At 40.3% G+C, this 19,753-nt stretch overlaps 1 protein-coding gene across 5 annotated transcripts in view; it reads left to right on the plus strand.

Moving 5' to 3' along the window:
* Window positions 1–19,753, plus strand: part of SORCS1 (sortilin related VPS10 domain containing receptor 1) — a 552,802-nt gene that overhangs the window by 95,308 nt on the left and 437,741 nt on the right. The window lies entirely within an intron of this gene.

Genomic DNA, 19,753 nt, shown 5'->3' on the forward strand with positions numbered 1-19,753 from the left:
GGGCCTCTCACTGTTGTGGCCTCTCCCATTGAGGAGCATAGGCTCCGGATGCGCAGGCTTAGCGGCCATGGCTCACGGGCCCAGCCGCTCCACGGCATGTGGGATCTTCCCGGACCGGGGCACGAACCCGTGTCCCCTGCATCGGCAGGCGGACTCTAAACCACTGTGCCACCAGGGAAGCCCCAGTCTATATTTTTGAATGACAATCTTTGTTGACTATTTAAATACATATATACAATGGAATATTACTCAGCCATAAAAAGGAACAAATTGGGTCATTTGTAGAGACGTGGATGGATCTAGAGACTGTCATACAGAGTGAAGTAAGTCAGAAAGAGAAAAACAAATATCATATATTAATGCATATATGTGGAACCCAGAGAAATGGTACAGATGAACAGGTTTGCAAGGCAGAAATAGAGACACAGATGTAGAGAACAAACGTATGGACACCAAGGGGGGAAAGTGGTGGGGTGGTGGTGGGATGAATTGGGGGATTGGGAATGACATATATATACTAATATGTATAAAATAGATAACTAATAAGAACCTGCTGTATAAAAAATAAATAAAATTCAAAAAAAAACCTGTTATCCATCATATTTATTAACGAGAAATGCCTGTTTATCTGTCATATTGGATAGAAGTTGATTTTAAGTGTCTCAAATATCTTCAAAATAGGGCTGATGGACACATTTCTGTTATAGGAAGGTTGTTAGTTTTGTTCTATAAGAGCTACATTGTAGGACTTCCCTGGTGGCACAGTGGTTGAGAGTCTACCTGCCGATGCAGGGGACACGGGTTCGTGCCCCGGTCTGGGAAGATCCCACATGCCGCAGAGCGGCTGGGCCTGTGAGCCATGGCCGCTGAAACTGCGTGTCCGGAGCCTGTGCTCCGCAACAGGAGAGGCCACAACAGTGAGAGACCCGCATACCGCAAAAAAAAAAAAAAAAAAAAAAAAAAAAACTACATTGTAAAGTTCTATGTATTCTTTCTCTTATCAACAGCAAAAATATTCTGCCAGTCAAATGTGTTTCCTTTCAGTTGAGGTGCTATAAACTGAATGTGTTTCCCCAAAAATCATACATTGAAACCTAACCCCCAAGGTGATGGTATTTGGAGGTGAGGCTTTTGGGAGGTGATTAGGTCATGAGGGTAGTAGATCCCTCACGGATAGGATTAATGAAAGCGGCTCCAGAGAGTTCCTTGCCCCTTCTGACATGGCTAGAAGATGGCTCTCTATGAACAAGGAAGTGGGCAGAAGAATTAGTACTAATGTGTTGATTGCAATATGCTTCTATTTCCATGTATCATTTAAGAATGTAATTTTAAAGTGAACTGACTATATAGAATTTGGAATTTCCAAGTTGAAAACAAGTCTTGTCTAAACTTTAATATTTTTTCTATTATTGCCCTTTGTTAAATGGTGGAATCTTTGGGTAAAATAAGATAGTGAGGCTCAGTTCTATTAGACATTTTGAGAACCTGGATTCAGAGAGGGAAGGAAGAAGAGAGGGAGGAAAGACTAGGAGAGACAGCCACAGGTAATGGGTAGAAACTCTATACCTGAGTCTAGTTTAACATGAGAAAGAATTACTTTGTTCAGGTTCAGGAGTTGAATGCACTCGGAGGATGCAAATTGGGAAAGGTGAGCCCATGACTTGGGGCTATGACTCCTAAGAGAGAGACTGATAATGTTTTAAAATGCCTGTTACATAAAGGACAGGCCATTATCCTAATTGATTCCTTTTTCTAACAAACTTATTTATTGGGTTATGTTTGTGTGTGTAGAAGAAAGAATACATTTACTGGCTTTATAATAATGATCACTGGAAACTGGTATTTGTGTTCAAGATACTCATTTTATGGGCAATTTTTTTTTTCTGGGGGAAGCCTCTATTCCATAAAGTGGTTATGCACTGATTATTTGAGAATAAACAATGCTGATTTTATCCTTTCCTTGTCTTTTGAGCTCTGACGGTGTATTTTTCACTTCTCTGTGTGACCCAGTCACATTCTTTGGCGTTTTAATGATGACATTTAGAACAGAGAGAGGTCAGTGATAAAGCTGAGGATTTGGGACAGGGGAGGTTGGATGCTAGAGCTGATAAGGAAAGTTTCTGGGTATATGATGACAAGAAAACCACCCAGGGCATGGTGAAAGAGGGATAGACAGAAAAGACGAACAGAAAATAAAAATTAACTCAACTAAAAATGTTTCATTTGTGAGCATATCAGTTAAGTGTGGCCTTAGTGACGTGAGCCTCCCATATATGACTGGGCTGTGGATATTCACTATAAAACTATAGTAAGATCTGAGATAGAACCCCAGCTTTCTCTCTCTGCCCTAGAAGAAGTTTGGGTGAACAGAGAGTAAATTTCATCATTGCATCAGCCAATTGGATCAACTTATTTCCCTTTTTGCTCTTTGCCACTAATAAATGAGTTGAATGAAACAGACAAACATTATTTTGCTTCCTATAAAACTTTGAATTAGCTACAAGTGGGTGTGTGCTGATGACATGATGAGAGATGGTTTTTTCCCGTCCTCACGAGCAATCGCATTCTGCAAACGACAGCTTCTGTGCCACCAGAATACAGGGCACATTGTTCTATTTCCCAGTAATTGGCAGAGAACAATTAAAATTCAAAGAAAAGCTCAGTGGTAGAGGAAGGACATTGTGTCTCGCAGACTGATGGCCCATAGCTCTCCCATTCTTCCCTGCACGATGGGACGGTGGCCGTGCCCCCTGCTCTCCCTATGTGGCGAGAGGGTGAGCAGGGGGTGGTAAGTGACTTGTTCTTCCAGTACATGGCTCTGGAGAATCCTAATAAGAATAAGTGACAATTATTAGGCATGTCCCAGTGACGGCTCAAGAATCGTGATCTCAATTAATCTTTACCTAGTATGCCTTAGAAGTAGACTCCACTATTCATTGCATTTTATAGATAAAAGAAAGAGATGCTAAATAATTTGCTCAAGTCAGAGAAGAAATTAGTGTCAGGACTGAGTTGGACAACACAGAACCCACTCTGGTCCGTGCATAGCCCCTGCCCTGTGGTTGCCGCTTGTCTATTGATTAATGACTGTCCAAAGGAGTAGAGTTCTCTGCACTTAGCCCGGCCATTTCACTCCCTGCCCCAGGCTGTCATGTTAGTCTTTCAGCAAGGCTCTAAATGTGACATTTCCCTGGTTAGCCGTGACTCCCAGTTAAAATCTCCCCTTCTGCGCTCTGTTCCAGCCAGACTTTCCTTCTTTCTGCCATGGAACATACCAAGCTGTCTTCTGTTGCATGGGTAACTTACATGCGCTGATCTCTGCCTGCAGTCCTGCCCTCTTCACCTGGTTCATTTCTTCTCCACCTTCCGATCTCAGCTGAAACTTCCTCATGAGATTTGCCTCCAAAACCCCTAATTGCATGCTCTCAGAGTACCATACAACTTTTCTTTTACAAAAGTTATTGCAGTAAGAATTCTACGTTGTCTCAGGCTGGTTTTGTTCATCACTGGGTCCCCAAGATTTATCACAGTGAAAATATTGAAGTTAAAAATATTTAAGATGCTGTTCTCTTTCTACTTGCATCTTACCTGTTGTGAAGGTTTCTACTTCCTGTTTCCCCTTTCTGCACCACAGCCCTTATCTTTCTCCAACCATTTGTTGTGGAGGCATTTCAAAATAAGTATCACCCAAATCAGAGGTCCTCAACACTTGATGAATATCAAAGTCATCTAGGGATCTCTTAAAAATTTGATAGCTGTTGAGCATTCTTTCATGTGTTTGTTGACAGTCTGTATATCTTCTTTGGAGAAATTCTATTTAGGTCTTCTGCCCATTTTTGGATTGGGTTGTTTGTTTTTCTGTTATTGAGCTGCATGAGCTGCTTGTAAATTTTGGAGATTAATCTTTGTCAGTTGCTTCATTTGCAAATATTTTCTCCCATTCTGAGGGTTGTCTTTTGGTCTTGTTTATGGTTTCCTTTGCTGTGCAAAAGCTTTGAAGTTTCATTAGGTCCCATTTGTTTGTTTTTATTTCCATTTCTCTAGGAGGTGGGTCAGAAAGGATCTTGCTGTGATTTATGTCATAGAGTGTTCTGCCTATGTTTTCCTCTAAGAGTTTGATAGTTTCTGGCCTTACATTTAGGTCTTTAATCCATTTTGAGCTTATTTTTGTGTATGGTGTTAGGGAGTGATCTAATCTCATACTTTTACATGTACCTGTCCAGTTTTCCCAGCACCACTTATTGAAGAGGCTGTCTTTTCTCCACTGTACATTCCTGCCTCCTTTATCAAAGATAAGGTGACCATATGTGTGTGGGTTTATCTCTGGGCTTTCTATCCTGTTCCATTGATCTATCTTTCTGTTTTTGTGCCAGTACCATACTGTCTTGATTACTGTAGCTTTGTAGTATAGTCTGAAGTCAGGGAGCCTGATTCCTGCAGCTCCGTTTTTCGTTCTTAAGATTGCTTTGGCTATTTGGGGTCTTTTGTGTTTCCATACAAATTGTGAAATTTTTTGTTCTAGTTCTGTGAAAAATGCCAGTGGTAGTTTGATAGGAATTGCATTGAATCTGTAGATTGCTTTGGGTAGTAGAGTCATTTTCACAATATTGATTCTTCCAATCTAAGAACATGGTATATCTCTCCATCTATTTGTATCATCTTTAATTTCTTTCATCAGTGTCTTATAATTTTCTGCATACAGGTCTTTTGTCTCCTTAGGTAGGTTTATTCCTAGATATTTTATTCTTTTTGTTGCATTGTTAAATGGGAGTGTTTTCTTGATTTCACTTTCAGATTTTTCATCATTAGTGTATAAGGATGCCAGAGATTTCTGTGCATTAATTTTGTATGCTGCTACTTTACCAAATTCATTGATTAGCTCTAGTAGTTTTCTGGTAACATCTTTAGGATTCTCTATGTATAGTATCATGTCATCTGCAAACAGTGACAGCTTTACTTCTTCTTTTATGCAAATCAGAACTACAATGAGATATCATCTCACACCAGTCAGAATGGCCATCATCAAAAAATCTAGAAACAATAAATGCTGGAGAGCATGTGGAGAAAAGGGAACACTCTTGCACTGCTGGTGGGAATGTGAATTGGTACAGCCACTATGGAGAACAGTATGGAGATTCCTTAAAAATTACAAATAGAACTACCATATGACCCAGCCATCCCCCTACTGGGCATATACCCTGAGAAAACCATAATTCAAAAAGAGTCATGTACCAAAATGTTCATTGCAGCTTTATGTACAATAACCAGGCGATGGAAACAACCTAAGTGTCCATCATCATATGAATGGATAAAGAAGATTTGGCACATATATACAATGGAATATTACTCAGCCATAAAAAGAAACGAAATTGAGCTATTTGTAATGAGGTGGATGGACCTAGAGTCTGTTATACAGAGTGAAGTAAGTCAGAAAGAGAAGGACAAATACCGTATGCTAACACACATATATGGAATTTAAGAAAAAAAAATGTCGTGAAGAACCTAGGGGTAAGACAGGAATAAAGACACAGACCTACTAGAGAATGGACTTGAGGATATGGGGAGGGGGAAGGGTAAGCTGTGACAAAGCGAGAGAGAGGCATGGACATATATACACTACCAAACGTAAAATAGATAGCTAGTGGGAAGCAGCCACATAGCACAGGGAGATCAGCTCGGTGCTTTGTGACCACCTAGAGGGTTGGGATAGGGAGGGTGGGAGGGAGGGAGACGCAAGAGGGAGAAGATATGGGAACATATGTATATGTATACCTGATTCACTTTGTTATAAAGCAGAAACTAACACACCATTGTAAAGCAATTATACTCCAATAAAGATGTAAAAAAAAAAAAATTGATAGCTGTGCCCACTCCTGGTCAGTTACATCGGAATGCCAAACAGGTATGTGCATTTCGTAAATGTAGACAAGTTAACTGCAGCAGGAGGTGAACTTGTGTGATTGAAGGGACTCTTGCAAATTCCCAGCAGTGATGGGAAGAAACCAAAATCTTTATGAGAGATGAGGGTTTTTGCTTACTTGTGTTTTTAATGAAACCTTTTTGACTTTTGAATCATTTGATTTGCCTCTTCTTTTTTGCCCTAGGAAGATTTTTGCAAGCATTTTCAGTGAACTTGGCAGGAGGACTTTGTATTGTTGTCGATATGTATGTTTCAAATAATATATATATAATTCTTCAGAGTTGCAAACCAGCCTTCTTTTCCAGTTGGAGTCACTTTTTCAGTTGACTAAATAAGTTTTTCTGAGTCAAGAAAAAAATACACAAATGCTAAAGAAAAAATTTTCATATTTTTTCAAATTTTCATATCTGCAGTTCGTATTCGACTATCTACTTAACCTTGGCCTGTCTGATTTCATTTACTGGTGGCAAAATATGACTTGTAATTTTTTTTTTTTTAGAAATAAAGATTTTAAGTACTTCGAGCAATGTCAGAAAGTCTTCTAAAAGCTGTTCTTATTTCAGTATAATAAATCATAAATGTATAAATTGGATTTCCCTGGAAGTATGCATTTTAAAACTTAAGGGAGGGGTGCATGTTTGGAGAGACTAATGCATTAGAACTCTACTAGTGGAAATCACAATTAAAGATTTTAAATAGAATTTGGCTTCGGACAGGGTTTCTTAAGCATTTGAGTGAATGATTGAGTGGCTTTTAAGTGAGGGAAAAGCAATGGGTTTTGCCTGTAGACTTTTTTTTTTTTTTAATTTTTTTTTAACATCTTTATTGGAGTATAATTGCTTTACAATGGTATGTTAGTTTCAGCTTCACAACAAAATGAATCAGTTATATATACACATATATTCCCATATCTCTTCCCGCTTGCGTCTCCCTCCCTCCCACCCTCCCTATCCCACCCCTCCAGGCGGTCACAAAGCACCGAGCTGATCTCCCTGTGCTATGCGACTTTTAATTTACCCATAAAAAATGTATTCCCAAGTGAGATATGTTACTGCCTCATGATTTTGCCACACCTAGAAAGTAGTTGATTCCTGCTTTGTCCTGTCCTTGAAGGAATAGTGAGCCACCTGGCTTTCAGTGAAAATGCTGAGATCAGAGAGAGGAGAGGCGCTTCCCTGGTGGTGCAGTGGTTGAGAGTCCGCCTGCCAATGCAGGGGACACGGGTTCATGCCCCAGTCTGGGAAGATCCCACATGCCGCGGAGCGGCTGGGCCCGTGAGCCATGGCCGCTGGGCCTGCGTGTCTGGAGCCTGTGCTCTGCAACGGGAGAGGCCACAACAGTGAGAGGCCCGCGTACCGCAAAAAAAAAAAAAAAAAAAAAAAAACAGAGAGAGGAGAGTTCCTTTGCTACGAGTTTTCTGTAGAGTTCAATGGGGAAAAAAAGCATTTTCTGCAACTATTGATTTCAAGCCTTTTCCTATCACTAATGTTCTAAAAAGGGCCTATTCTGCTAGGATATAATCCATAAAATTTGATGAAAAAAATTCCCATTGTAGAATAGAAGTTGACAAGTAGCAGAAAAATAATTCATGGGGACATGTGAAAAGAAGACAGACATTCATGGGAGACTCGGAACAGATATGGGATTTCTGTGATACTGTTGTTCTGAAAAGTGCTTCTGTGACTTTGGAGGCTGGAATTCAATTTATGTCTTTGCATTATCTTTTAAGGAGGTGGTATATAAAGATATATATACATATATTTATGTGTATATATATATATGTGTGTGTATATATGTATATATTTATTTATATACATTTATATCTGCCACATACTTGGTGCTCAGTAAATCTTACTTGAATCTGAAGATGCAGAAATCTAAGGTGACCATACATCCTGCCTTGCCCTGGATGGATTTCAGTTTATATCTGTTATCATGGGTAATTATTCATAGTGCCCATCTCACAAACATCTTGGTAAACTGATAATATATATGGTCGCTTTCCTTAGAAGCAATGTGTCCAACCTCTTGGGCTTGGTTAACTGAGGTGCAATCGCTTGGACAAATCTTGAAATTTGAAAATGATCTTTGATTTGGGCTGAAATGTCATCCTCATGTCTGAGGTTGTCCTTAGATTCCCAGTGGCTGAGAGGTGATAAATGAGTCTCTCTGTAAGCAGCAGGCCTCCTCAGAGGTGGGTGAGGACCCGAGATATTTAACAGCTCCATTAACGACCCGGAAGAGCTTGATAAGCAGCTTGCTAATGAAACCTGCAGATGACACTAAATTGTGTAGGTGTTGGAAGTAACCGCCGAAGCATGAATAAAAAAGGCTCCAAGCCCAGGCAGGGGCTAGAACACAAATGTCCATTTAGGCTAACTTTGTAAAGCAGTTCTGCGTCTCTGGGATTCTCAGTTCCTCTGTAAATATTAAATTAGTGACATCTCTGAAAATGCTTGGCGCAAACGTGCAACTCAGTATGAATCGGTTAAATCAGATTTTAAGAGCAGCATCGTAACACCCATTCTTTCTTCTACTATATCAAGAGTCCATCAGTGTCCAGTAAATATACTGATGGGTGTCAAGGGATCCATGACCCCCTTGCGGTAGCTTACCCAGCATTTGGTGTGTGCCTGTGATCACTGTGAGTGCATGGCTGTGGGTTTTTCTGGGGAGAGTGTCTATAGCTTTCATCATGCATTCAGTGGTGTTGACAGTGAGAAGTACATTAAGAATCTCTGTAGTGGTCTGTGAGTTTCCTTTAAGGTTTTTTATTTGTTGGTTTGTTTGTTTCCCACTGCTCTGCCCACACACTGAACTTTCTGTACCTTCAGCATGCCAAAACGGCTGTCTCAGCTCAGGGCCTGGGCGGTTGCTGTTACTTTGCCATCCCCCGGATATTTTCACAGCTATTAAAATTTCAGCTCTTTGGAAAGGTCTAAACTATTATCCCAACTTCAGGCACTCCCTATCACTATGCCTTCTTTTGTTATCCTCATAAGACAAGAGTAGCTAAAGTATGACGGTTTCTTGTTTATTATTTCTATTCACTTGTGCGCTGCCATCCAGTGAACTGCCAGCTCCTTGAGAAGAGCGTCCTTGACTTTCTTGCTCACGGATCCATGATAGGTCCTCAGCGGTTATTTGTGGCAGGGAGGGAGGGAGGGAAGGAAGGAAGGAAGTTTTATGCCACATAGAATCTGTCACATAGTGTATATTAAGTAGTTTAATGAATGAAGAACTGAAAGGATGTATGAATGAATAAGCACGTCTTCCTGAGCTTGTTGTAAGGGTGTGGAGGGAAGGATGAGGCCTGAGCAGTGGAAAAATTCACCCTGCTCTTCTTTGGCACAATAGAGATTTTTTTACTCTCCAGCCTGCAAAACCTTTTACATTAGCTGGTCCTTAAGTAGTTCTGGGTGGTGCTTCTGGTTCTGAAACGAAACTCCCCAGTCATATTTCCTGTGTCGTAAAGATACACACAGGAGCTTTGGTTCAACTGCTGACAAGATGAAGCGCTGGCATATTGAATTCTATCCAGAATTCAGTTTTGAGGAGAGGTCCACTAAAAGTGTTTTGTGTCTACTTTCATTCAGCGGGACTGGAATTTTCCAGGAATAAAGGCTAAATGGGGTGGCATTTTTATCACTGGGGCTTCTGCTCTACAATCAAAATACATCCTTCAAAATCAGAAAGCAGTGTCATAAATTCTCCTCCTCACAGGAATGAACCTCTTCTGATTGTGGAAAAGGATTTTTTTTCCTTTTGGCTGAAGCCTATTGTCCTGTTCTTATTTGATTGATTCATTTCTCACATCTGATTTTCCCTGTCAGGTGTTTAAAAGTGACCATTTTCTCTGAAAGCCTGTCAGCCCTGGATACTAAGTTGCAGAATAAAATAAAATATCTGATCTTTATATGTAAGCATCAGCTATTAAGCATCAGCTATTAAGTCATATCTAGCAACATCTACGATTCAGAATGATTAACTAACAAATGTATTTGTTTTGACTAAATCTCTCCCTTAGGCTAGTTTTTAAAAGTTAAGAATTTTGGTTGATGAGACCTCTTCCCACAGGAGCCTGTGCTAGTGGGCTCGGTTCCTTGAAACTCTTGGGAGAAGATGGTGAACTTGTGGAACAACAAACCCAATTTCATACACTATTATCCTTTATTAAATGGGCTTGAAGCCAGAATTTGAAACTGAGGCACATGGCATTTGTTTACTGTTAATTCTCTCTTCATACAAGCCGTTAGCCAGAGCTAGCATTCTAACAGCATCATGTATATGCCAAAAGTACTGGAAACATTTTTCCCCCTAAAATTCCAGATTCATTTCTAGACTCTTGTAATTTTTACTGCATAATTAACAGTAATGTTTGACACTGTCATCCTCTTGACAGACTCTAACATGGAACATCTGGTGTTATTTAGCCAAGGGCCTGGTTCTATTCTCCCAGTACAAAAGGGTTCTGATTAATTAATCATTGCCCAACCTGAATAATACATTAAAGATAAACTTCAATGCTTAGGAAGAAACAAAGGGGAAAGCTTTCTTATGTTATAGAAGATGGAGTTTCCTATGAATAGAAATGTAAAAATGAGTAAGTTTTAGCACTTACCCCAGTTCCTTAGCTGGAAGTGAAAGAGACAGAGTGTCTTCTTAGATGGCCATGGTTTGGGATTCAACCAACAGAGCTTACCACCTGCCCTGGGGTGTTTATCTCCTGCTCCTGTCTAGGCAGCCCCTCTTGACTTTAATGCCTTTGTCTCAGATCCTAATGCATTCTGTTGTCTGTGTGCCAAGAAGTACTCAAAGAGAGGACAGTTCACTGAGCGCCTATGTGGTGAATTTTGCATGGACTTTATCGGTTTCTTTCTTTATTGTGTACCCAGTGCCTGTCGGAGCTGCTGACACCAGCAGACACTCAGTAGGTGTTTGTTCAGTTTACAAATGGGAATCCTTTTGCCGTGCCAACTACGTTCCCAAGTTACCATTGCTCTCTTCTTACCAAAGGCTAGAAGTTGGTGTAGTTGATCTTTCCATCTGTTTTTCTCTGTATGAATGTCGCTCTGTGAGTCACAGACTTTATATCCAGAAACTTATAAAATGCCTAAAGTGTGTGATCTTCATTGCGTTAAATAAGATAATAACCTGTTTATGATTTTTGCTGCTTTTTCCCTCTTTTTAAGAGTCCTTTACAAGGGTTTTTCAAACACAAAATCTCTGTTACTGGCTTTAAACATGGCCCTGCTGTGTGGCTTTGTCAAAGTACCTCCTCCATAAAAGCCATCCTTTGGTTTGCTAGTTGTGCGCCTTCCGTGGCCTTTCCTTTAGGCCTAATACAGACTATTTTCTATTCCATCCCCAAAGTTATCTCACCTACAACCTGAATGGGTGTGAAAAGTTGCACGTAACTAAACATATTTAGCTGTAAGACATTAGTTGAGATAGCTCAACTCTAAAGGTCAAGGGATGTTTTCCATCTTCACATGCCCCATAATGTATTTATTTATAAGTAGTTATCAGTTCAAATATATTTACTTTGCAAATACTATATCCAAGGCAGGGTCCTAGGCACTGGAGATACAGCAGTGAATAAAAGGGCAGGTTCCTGCTTTCATGGAGTTTACATCCTAATTGGAAGACGAATTCACAAATTAATGTAGGGTATGCTATTTCAAGTGGTGTTAAGTGCTATGAAGAAAAGTAAGGCAGAGTAAGTAGAAAGACGGTGAGGTGCTATTCTAAGCTTCTTTGTGTTCTTTCCAAGGAGCTCACTGGGCATTACTGAGCACCAATTATGTGCAACGCTTTGTGCTAAAAGCCCATTCCCTGTAATGTACTTTCAGTCTAATGATGGAGATAGGAAATGCATAAAAATAGCTAAAACATAGTGTTGAAAATAATCGAGCCAGTAATAGAGGTACATAATAGTATCAAGGAGCTTGAAAAACTGAAAGGGCCCCCCTGAGTAGCCATAAGTGTAAAGGCTTCTCAGAAGAGGGGTGTGGGAGATGGGCCCAGGTGAGGATGGGGCTCCATTCACAGGAACAACTTGAGCAAGGACATGACATTAGGAAAATACTGGCAATACCCTGAGGTAACACATGGTCCATTTTGGCTAGAGTGCAGGGAGAGAGCCGGATCCTATGGAGAGAGCAGTGTAAAGTTCCCTTGTCGCCAAACTTTGAAGGGCTTCAAATGCCAAAGTGAGAAATTTGAATATAAGAGCCACTGCAAAAAATATGTATTTACATGTTTCCTGATTATCAGAGTAATTCACTTTCATCATGTAAAACGTAGGCAATTCCTAATAATAACATTTCAGGCAGAAAGGTGAGTTAAACAGAGCTATGGTAACAAAATAATAACCCATCAGTGGTGTCTAGACAATTTCTGAGTGGAAGGAGTTGCAGAATAATCATGTACGTTTATTGACGTCACCAACAGTAGTTTTGTTTTTAACTACTTGTTCTGCTGACATCTGGGTTCTGTCTAAAATAAAATGGAATGCCAGATGGGCCTTTTCCAGAAACCTTATGAAATTCAAATACACAGCCACCGTCATGGTTAAGGGGCCGTTTGAGAGGCATCAAGTTTTCTTTGCACAGGGCTCTTGCTTGCACCCCTTTACGCTGAACGGTTGTCCGGCGTGTTGTGCCTCAAAGGATGTTGATCCTAATTAAAGATTGAATTGTCAGGGCTTCCCTGGTGGCGCAGTGGTTGAGAGTCCGCCTGCCGCTACAGGGGACACGGGTTCATGCCCCGGTCCGGGAAGATCCCACATGCCGCGGAGCGGCTGGGCCCGTGAGCCATGGCCGATGAGCCTGCGTGTCCGGAGACTGTGCTCCGCAACGGGAGAGGCCACAGCAGTGGAGAGGCCCGTGTACCGCAAAAAAAAAAAAAAAAAAAAAAAAAAAAAAAGATTGAATTCTCTGGAAGGATTTTTAAATCCCAGCAATTAATACATGGATGTAGAAAGCCAAATGATCTCTTCCCTGGAATCAAAGTCCTTTCTCTTTTTCAGATTCTTTGCTAGAAAAATAAATTGCTTCTTTCACACACTCTGATATGCAAGAGACTCATGTCAGTGCCCAATGTAAAGAGTTTTGAATCCTTTTGCATTTTCTCACCCTCTGTTTCTTGGCTGCATGTTGACTTTTATGAGCTCTAGTTATGTTGCTTTTGGGGCCTCTTTCTCTATAAAAATATATTATGATTATATTTCATGACTGCATTGGTATAAAAACAAATATTGACATATAATGTTATTTACTTAAACATTGTCTTTGAGCTAAAATTTATATTTTTTTCTTTTGATTTTAAAATAAATGAAAACATTGCTCTGGTCCCCTAACACTGGTGTGAGCCTTAGGAGCTCTGCATGATACGCCTAAAGGGGACGTTGGTCCTTCTTCCTAACGGTGGAGAACTGATAATAAGCTGAATTAAGAACCAGTATGCATGGTGGGGCCCAAAGGTGTCCCCATAAGACTCTGCAGATACGGACTTTAGGGCAGATACTGGATACTTTGAAAATACCTCCCACTTGTACATGAGGAACATGGGGAAAGGTGAGATTCATTTTACTGACCTTTTCTTTCCCATCAGCAGTGGCAGCTGCAATCTTTTATTTGCAGTGAATTTAGGAAAAATAGGGGCTTCAGTACTTACATGAGAGCCACCGGAGTCAGTTAGCAAGGTCCCTTTGAATGAATTTCAGTTTTCTAGGCCCCACTTAATGGAATCAGAATCTCAACTGTTTGAGGCACATAAATCTCACGCACGCTTAAGCTCGTAGCCACTGTTCTACTGAACATCTCTGTGGGTTTCTCTCCTCCAGTCGTTCTCCATTGCGGAATAAAGCCTGGCCCCTTAACCTGGCATTGACTGTCCTTCATAGTATGTTCCAACACCTCTCAGAGCCCGGTATCTTCTTCTCCAGCCCTGCTGAAGTACCAGAAACTTCAAATGTACAGTCTTCTCTTGGGGCCTAAAATCCACTTCTTTCCCAGGCTCTCAGTTTCGTATTCATTCCTAAGGACTCATAGTAAATGCTCTCCCCTCTCCAAAGCTCCTGTGGATCCTTTAGTATTTTTAAAATCGACCCCTCCTTTCTTTGTGCCGTACCCACATAGCTGATATACCACCTGGGGCACATTATTGCATTTCTTTAGTTGTGACTGTCAACTTGAAAAAAAACACACGATGTGAGAGCTGTGAGTTTCAGTTTTATCTGGGGACTTACTGAGGACTGCAGCCCAGGAGACAGCCTCTCAGGTACTGTGAGGTTCCTCTGAGGAACCGTGTCAAAAGAGGTAGAGGGAGAAGCAGGTATATATATATATAATTTTGGCAAAGGGGTACGTGCAAATCAAGCATACATCTCAGTAGAAGGTTGCTGCTAGTCGCGAGGAACAGATACCTAATTGAATGGTTTTAGTGCTTTTCTAAGTCTGGGAAGATGCAAGAATCCGGGTTCGTAAAAATTTCTCCTTAAAATATCTGACTGTCTGAAGGCCTTTTCTGCCAGTTTTCCCAGAGCACGGGGTTCCTTATTCTCAGTCTTCACCCTGAATTCTTTTCAGGGTATGCTGTAGGTCAGCAGTTGCAGTGACTAATGACTCAATTCTTGTAGAACTGGGTGGCAAGTGGCACTCCTTACTTGGCATGACTTTTCCCCTACAAGTTAGAATGCTCATTTCTTAAAAGCAGGGCTAATTTCTCATTTGTTTGTTCATTTTACAAATTACGATGCTTGTTTCTTACAGGCAGAGTACTTTTCTTAACTATATTTCCCTTTTGTGTATATGTGTATGTATATTTGCTTGTTTATATATTTATTAATTCTTAAGGCTAAACACAGGCAAGGGAGAAGGTGAACCTTTCAAATGGCAGTGTCTTTCAATATAAAACCCTCAGGATGAATAAAAACTTGTGACAGAAAACACCTATTAAACTACCCATTACTAATACTAAGTCTTCCTCCCTGAGGACATGAATAAAGGCTTATTCCTTCTCCTTAGATATTTTCTAGCTCTTTGCCTGGATTAGATTTTAATGACCGAGGATCCGGAGGTCTCAGTAGTTCCCTGGAAGTATTTTGTGGCTATCAACTTGACTTGTAGAATTTTTATCTTTTTCTCCTGGGAAAGATTGCTATGCTTAATTGAATTGTCTGTTTGAAGGGTGACAGAAGATGAAGAGGAATTCATTAGATGCCTGGGGTCTTTGGAATAATATAATTTGGAACATCTAGCTCAAGTACTTGAACAAATAAATTTTATGTTGGAATAGCCTCAGAATCTCCAACATGGAGTTCCTGCCCATCAGGGCAGCACCAGTGTTCGTGGTCAGTCATCACTTCCCCACTGGCAAAGTGGAAGTTGGAGCTAAACTGGGGATTTCCTATACACAGCATGAGAGCTCCAACCCTACGTCCTCATGCCAAGGGCAGATATCGCTGTTCTTTCGAAACACATTCACACTGTGCTAGGATGGCCTCGGAAAAACATTCACTAGAACAAATTTGAGTTAGCATAAGAGAGAAAACGTATCCGCCAGCCTGGTTCTAGATGATCTCTATGGCTCTTTATAACTCTAGATGATACTCTGTTTGCTTAAGAGTTCGCTGTACTTCGGGGTTGATATCATGGTAAGTTTTGAAGACTATCATCTCTTCGCTTGAGATGCTCCATTTTAAAGTTAATGAATCTTTATTATGGACTCAGATTTGATACTGGAACAAGGATTTAAATTTTAAAAAGCTTTACATTTTCCCAAAGTGCCCTAAGAGCTGTTCTTTTCTTCTTTGAAAACCTAAAGTAGATAGGAAACATATTATTCCCATTTGTGGTGAAGAAATCGAGGTGGTAAATGTTTAATTGGTTTATCTAGTTAACCAATTTATCTAGTTAACCAATTGGTTTATCTAGTTAACCAGAGGAACACAGATATATCCTCTGAAATTCCTGTTTGAAACGTAGTGAGTGCCCCAGCCAAGCTGGCTCAGTCTCCTGAGGGCTGTGATCTCACTTTTCACTGCATAGTTGGATTTACATGCCAGCCTTTTACGTAAAGTTCTATCTGAATATAGGGCTAAAAATATTTAAAAAAAAACATTGGTGGAGGGGAAGGAGAAATGAGCTGGAAGTTTGAGTGTATTTCATTTGCAAATAAAAAACACAAATGGGACGCAAACTGACTCCACGACAGAGGGAAATGACGGCTCCTGGAACTGTAATGTCAAGGGATAGCCCTACCTTCAAGCCCCCTCAGATCCCAGGGCTTTGGTCATCAGAGATCGCCCAGCTTTCATCTCCACACTTCTCTAAATGCATTTCATCCTTGGCCAGAATCTTTCAGAAGGTGTCAGAGATAGCCAACAGTTGTGAAATGCTTAACGGCAGAAGGAGAGAGCCTCTTTCCCAATGGCATTAACCAGAGTCCTGGGTCTGCCTCTCATTGCTTTCAGTAGGGCCATGTGCTTTCCTGGATAAATAACCACGTAGGAATGTATGAGTAAAACATATTGTATTTTCATGGGCTCCCCCCCAAATACAAATTATATCATACTACACATCTGTTCTGAACTTGCATTTTTCCTCCCACCTAACAGCACATCTTAGAGATATTTTTGTGGGTATCGATACATGTAGATCAGTCTTTTCAACTGTTGCATGACGTTACAATGAACAAATATAATATTGATTATTTAATAATTTTACCAATAATGAGCATTTAAATAATTTGAGTTATCTTTGTTACAGCAAATTTGGCATTATATTAACAGCATTTTACATACCCCTTGGGCTGCATATGAGATTATTTCTGTAGCATAGATGCCAGGAGGTAGATCTGCTGGGTTAAAAGCTATAAGCTTTGTGGATGAGTGCCGATTGACTTGCAAAAAGTTTCACCAGCCTCGTGAGTTTTTCAGGTTGTTGCTGCTACTGCTGCTGCTGCTAGCAACTCCTTACTGAATACTCCCTCTTGGCCAGGTACTGTGCTAAGTGTTTTCTCTTACTACAGCCCTAATAGGTTTACCCTGTGAGATACCTGCTAATATCATCATTAATTATCGTTTTACAGAAGAGTGTGTCAAGGCTTAGAGAATTCTAGTCACTAGTCTAAATTTAGAAAGGTGTTTATCTTGTTTTAATAAACTAAAGATGAACTTTATATTCTAAAGTTAGAGGGTATATTACTTGGACTATCCCATGTGCTCAGGGAGGAAATTTATCCCTGAGTCTTGGGCCAAATACATTAAGGAGAAAATCCACAGACGTTCCATCCCTGTGTCCAGTGTATGTGAATTGGATTCCATACAGTATTTCTGCAGTTATTATCTGGCATTATTAAATGTGGAGTGAAACAAAGTCAATAAAACAAAATTGCTGTTGACTTTCTTACTGATCTGAGCATTAGCCACCCAGACAAAATTAACATGGCAAGGAGAAAACTGGAAAAAAAAAAGCAAAAAAACCAAAACGGACCATTAGATAAAAGCAACACACACATTGCATAGAGTAGGGCACGTTTCTCCGTGGAGTCATTGGCTGTTGTGTAACATGGTTCATGTGGTGATGACAGTGGCTTAGAATCCTTGCAAGATGTGTTATCACTGTGGCTGGCTTCCTGGACTCAGGTGGTATTAAGAAGCGTTACTTTACTTAATCCTGTGAGGAAATGTGTTTATTTAACCTTCAGTTGTGGTGATCAGATGTTTAGCTCTATTTAACGTAGATTGCACTGGTGGAAGGTTGTCTGGTCCCTTTAAAAAAATAGATCAGCTGCTGAGCTCTTAGAAGGTGGTTAATTGGTAGCTGCTGAGTGGAAAAGGCACCCCCCGTCCCCATGCCTCCCAGCTGAACCCAGAGGAGAGCCGGAGAGGAAAAAAGGCCACTTCCAATGACTCTGGAAAGAAAGGGCTGAGCTCAGTTATTCTGAGAACCAGGAAATAATCAGACCAGATAAATTTAAGATACTTTGGCTCATGCTAGAGAACGTTAAATATTCTCGGCACATTTCAATTTTAGAAGTTTCTGTAGAACAAATGAGAAAGCAGCGTTATATAGGGCCAGAATTTGCAGTCAGTTTATAAAGAGGTTTGATATACGTTTTATTCCATACTTTTTTGGATTACATCCATCCATATTGCTTAGCTTAATCGAGTTTGATAGTTTATTTATGTTTTGCTCTTGTAAACGAGTCCTCTTTATTTTGCCATAAACTCTTGTGGCAGCTTCTTTACCATATGTTAACATTCTGGACCTAAAGTCTATCATGTTTTTGACTTTGGTATTTTTTTCCTGCTGTGTTCAAAAGATGAACCAATCGCCGCTGACCTGTTGGCAGGATTAGAAGGTAGAGTGTATAATATTGAATATTAAAGATGTTAACTGATTCAGCCAATGGGAGGCCAACTCCCCTTCTGTAGATGGTGAATATTCAGAGTATATTAGTATCCATGTCATGCAAGTTTCTGTCCCATTTCTGACGGAAGTATTAACGTTTACAGCCTTTGTTGCACTTGGAATGTGTATCATGCACTGGGCCATCTTAAATGTGTGTTATTTCGTTTAATTCACGCCACCCCACCGGGAGGGTCTACATTCACCCTCATCCCCATTTTACCAGTTAAAAGCAAATAGGATTTAATCTGCTCACCTAGAACCATAGTTATCAAGCAGCTGATTCAGAGCTACACCTCCCACCTGTCTGATTTCAGGCTTCATTATACTGCCTTGCTGAGTGCTTGCTTTCCCCTCCCTGCCGTTTTCTTTCCCCCCCACACACATGTCCTACAACTTTAGGAGTTTCTTTTGCTTTTTTCTGCTTTATTTTTCCATTGAGAAAAGCTTACAAAGTCTCAATTTAGTACCTTTAACGAATCTTTTTTCCCTCTATAGCTGTGTTTGGCGACCCCTGGCCATAAATAAGTGGAGAAATGAACAAATAAAGTGTCCTTCAAACAAAGCACATAGAAAGTTCCTTCTTTTAAAATTTTGTTTGGGACTCGGTTTCTCCTATTATCCTCTCCAGCTGAAGCAGCTGGGACTAATGATCCTTTTCCGGTGTTCACCTCAAAGTGATGTCAAAAGAATTGGATGAGTTGTTTTGCAGGAATAACAACATAATATTCAGTATTTTGAGGATTGCACCAAGTCTCCCCATGATTTTTGCCTGGAAATGATTTCATCTGAGAAAAACACTGGGTTTCCCTACTCCCACAGCTCATTTATAAAATATGCCAATAGTTATTCAAGCTTCTTTGGATCCAGAAGCCAGATAGAAATGCAAACAGATGATGGTTGTTTAATTCTTATAGAGCTGCCACCAGGGCTGGCTGCCTGTAGACCTCTCCCCTCTCTCTAGGAGCTTGGATACAGTGTATGCCCCGAAGTTAGTTCTGTAACTTGTGTCTCCATGGGAGCACATTTCCATCACTGAATCTATTGGAAGGCCAGGTTCATTTCTTTAGTTCTAATTAAAAACGTAAATGAACAGATAGAATACTAGCAAAAATAGAACCTTTTTTAGAAATGGAACCCTGAGCAATAAGAGAGGATGATGAGAGTACTACTTAGATATTTTAGAACTTGAGATTTTTTTCACCATAATGAGAGTTGGGTGGTCTGAGTCTAGATATCTTACCAGGGGATATTCAGGAGATGCAGAAAAGGAGGAAGCATTACGTAAGGAGGTCCCTAAAGTCTTAGAGCTAAAGCTCTAATTCTAACCAATTCTTACATCTGTAGTTCTCACTTGTGTTGAAATCACCACTGTGAACATTTCCTGTGGAACCAGCTCAGAGAGAAACAATGACTG

The sequence above is a fragment of the Stenella coeruleoalba genome, assembly GCF_951394435.1.
Source record: "Stenella coeruleoalba genome assembly, chromosome: 16".
Taxonomy (NCBI): domain Eukaryota; kingdom Metazoa; phylum Chordata; class Mammalia; order Artiodactyla; family Delphinidae; genus Stenella; species Stenella coeruleoalba.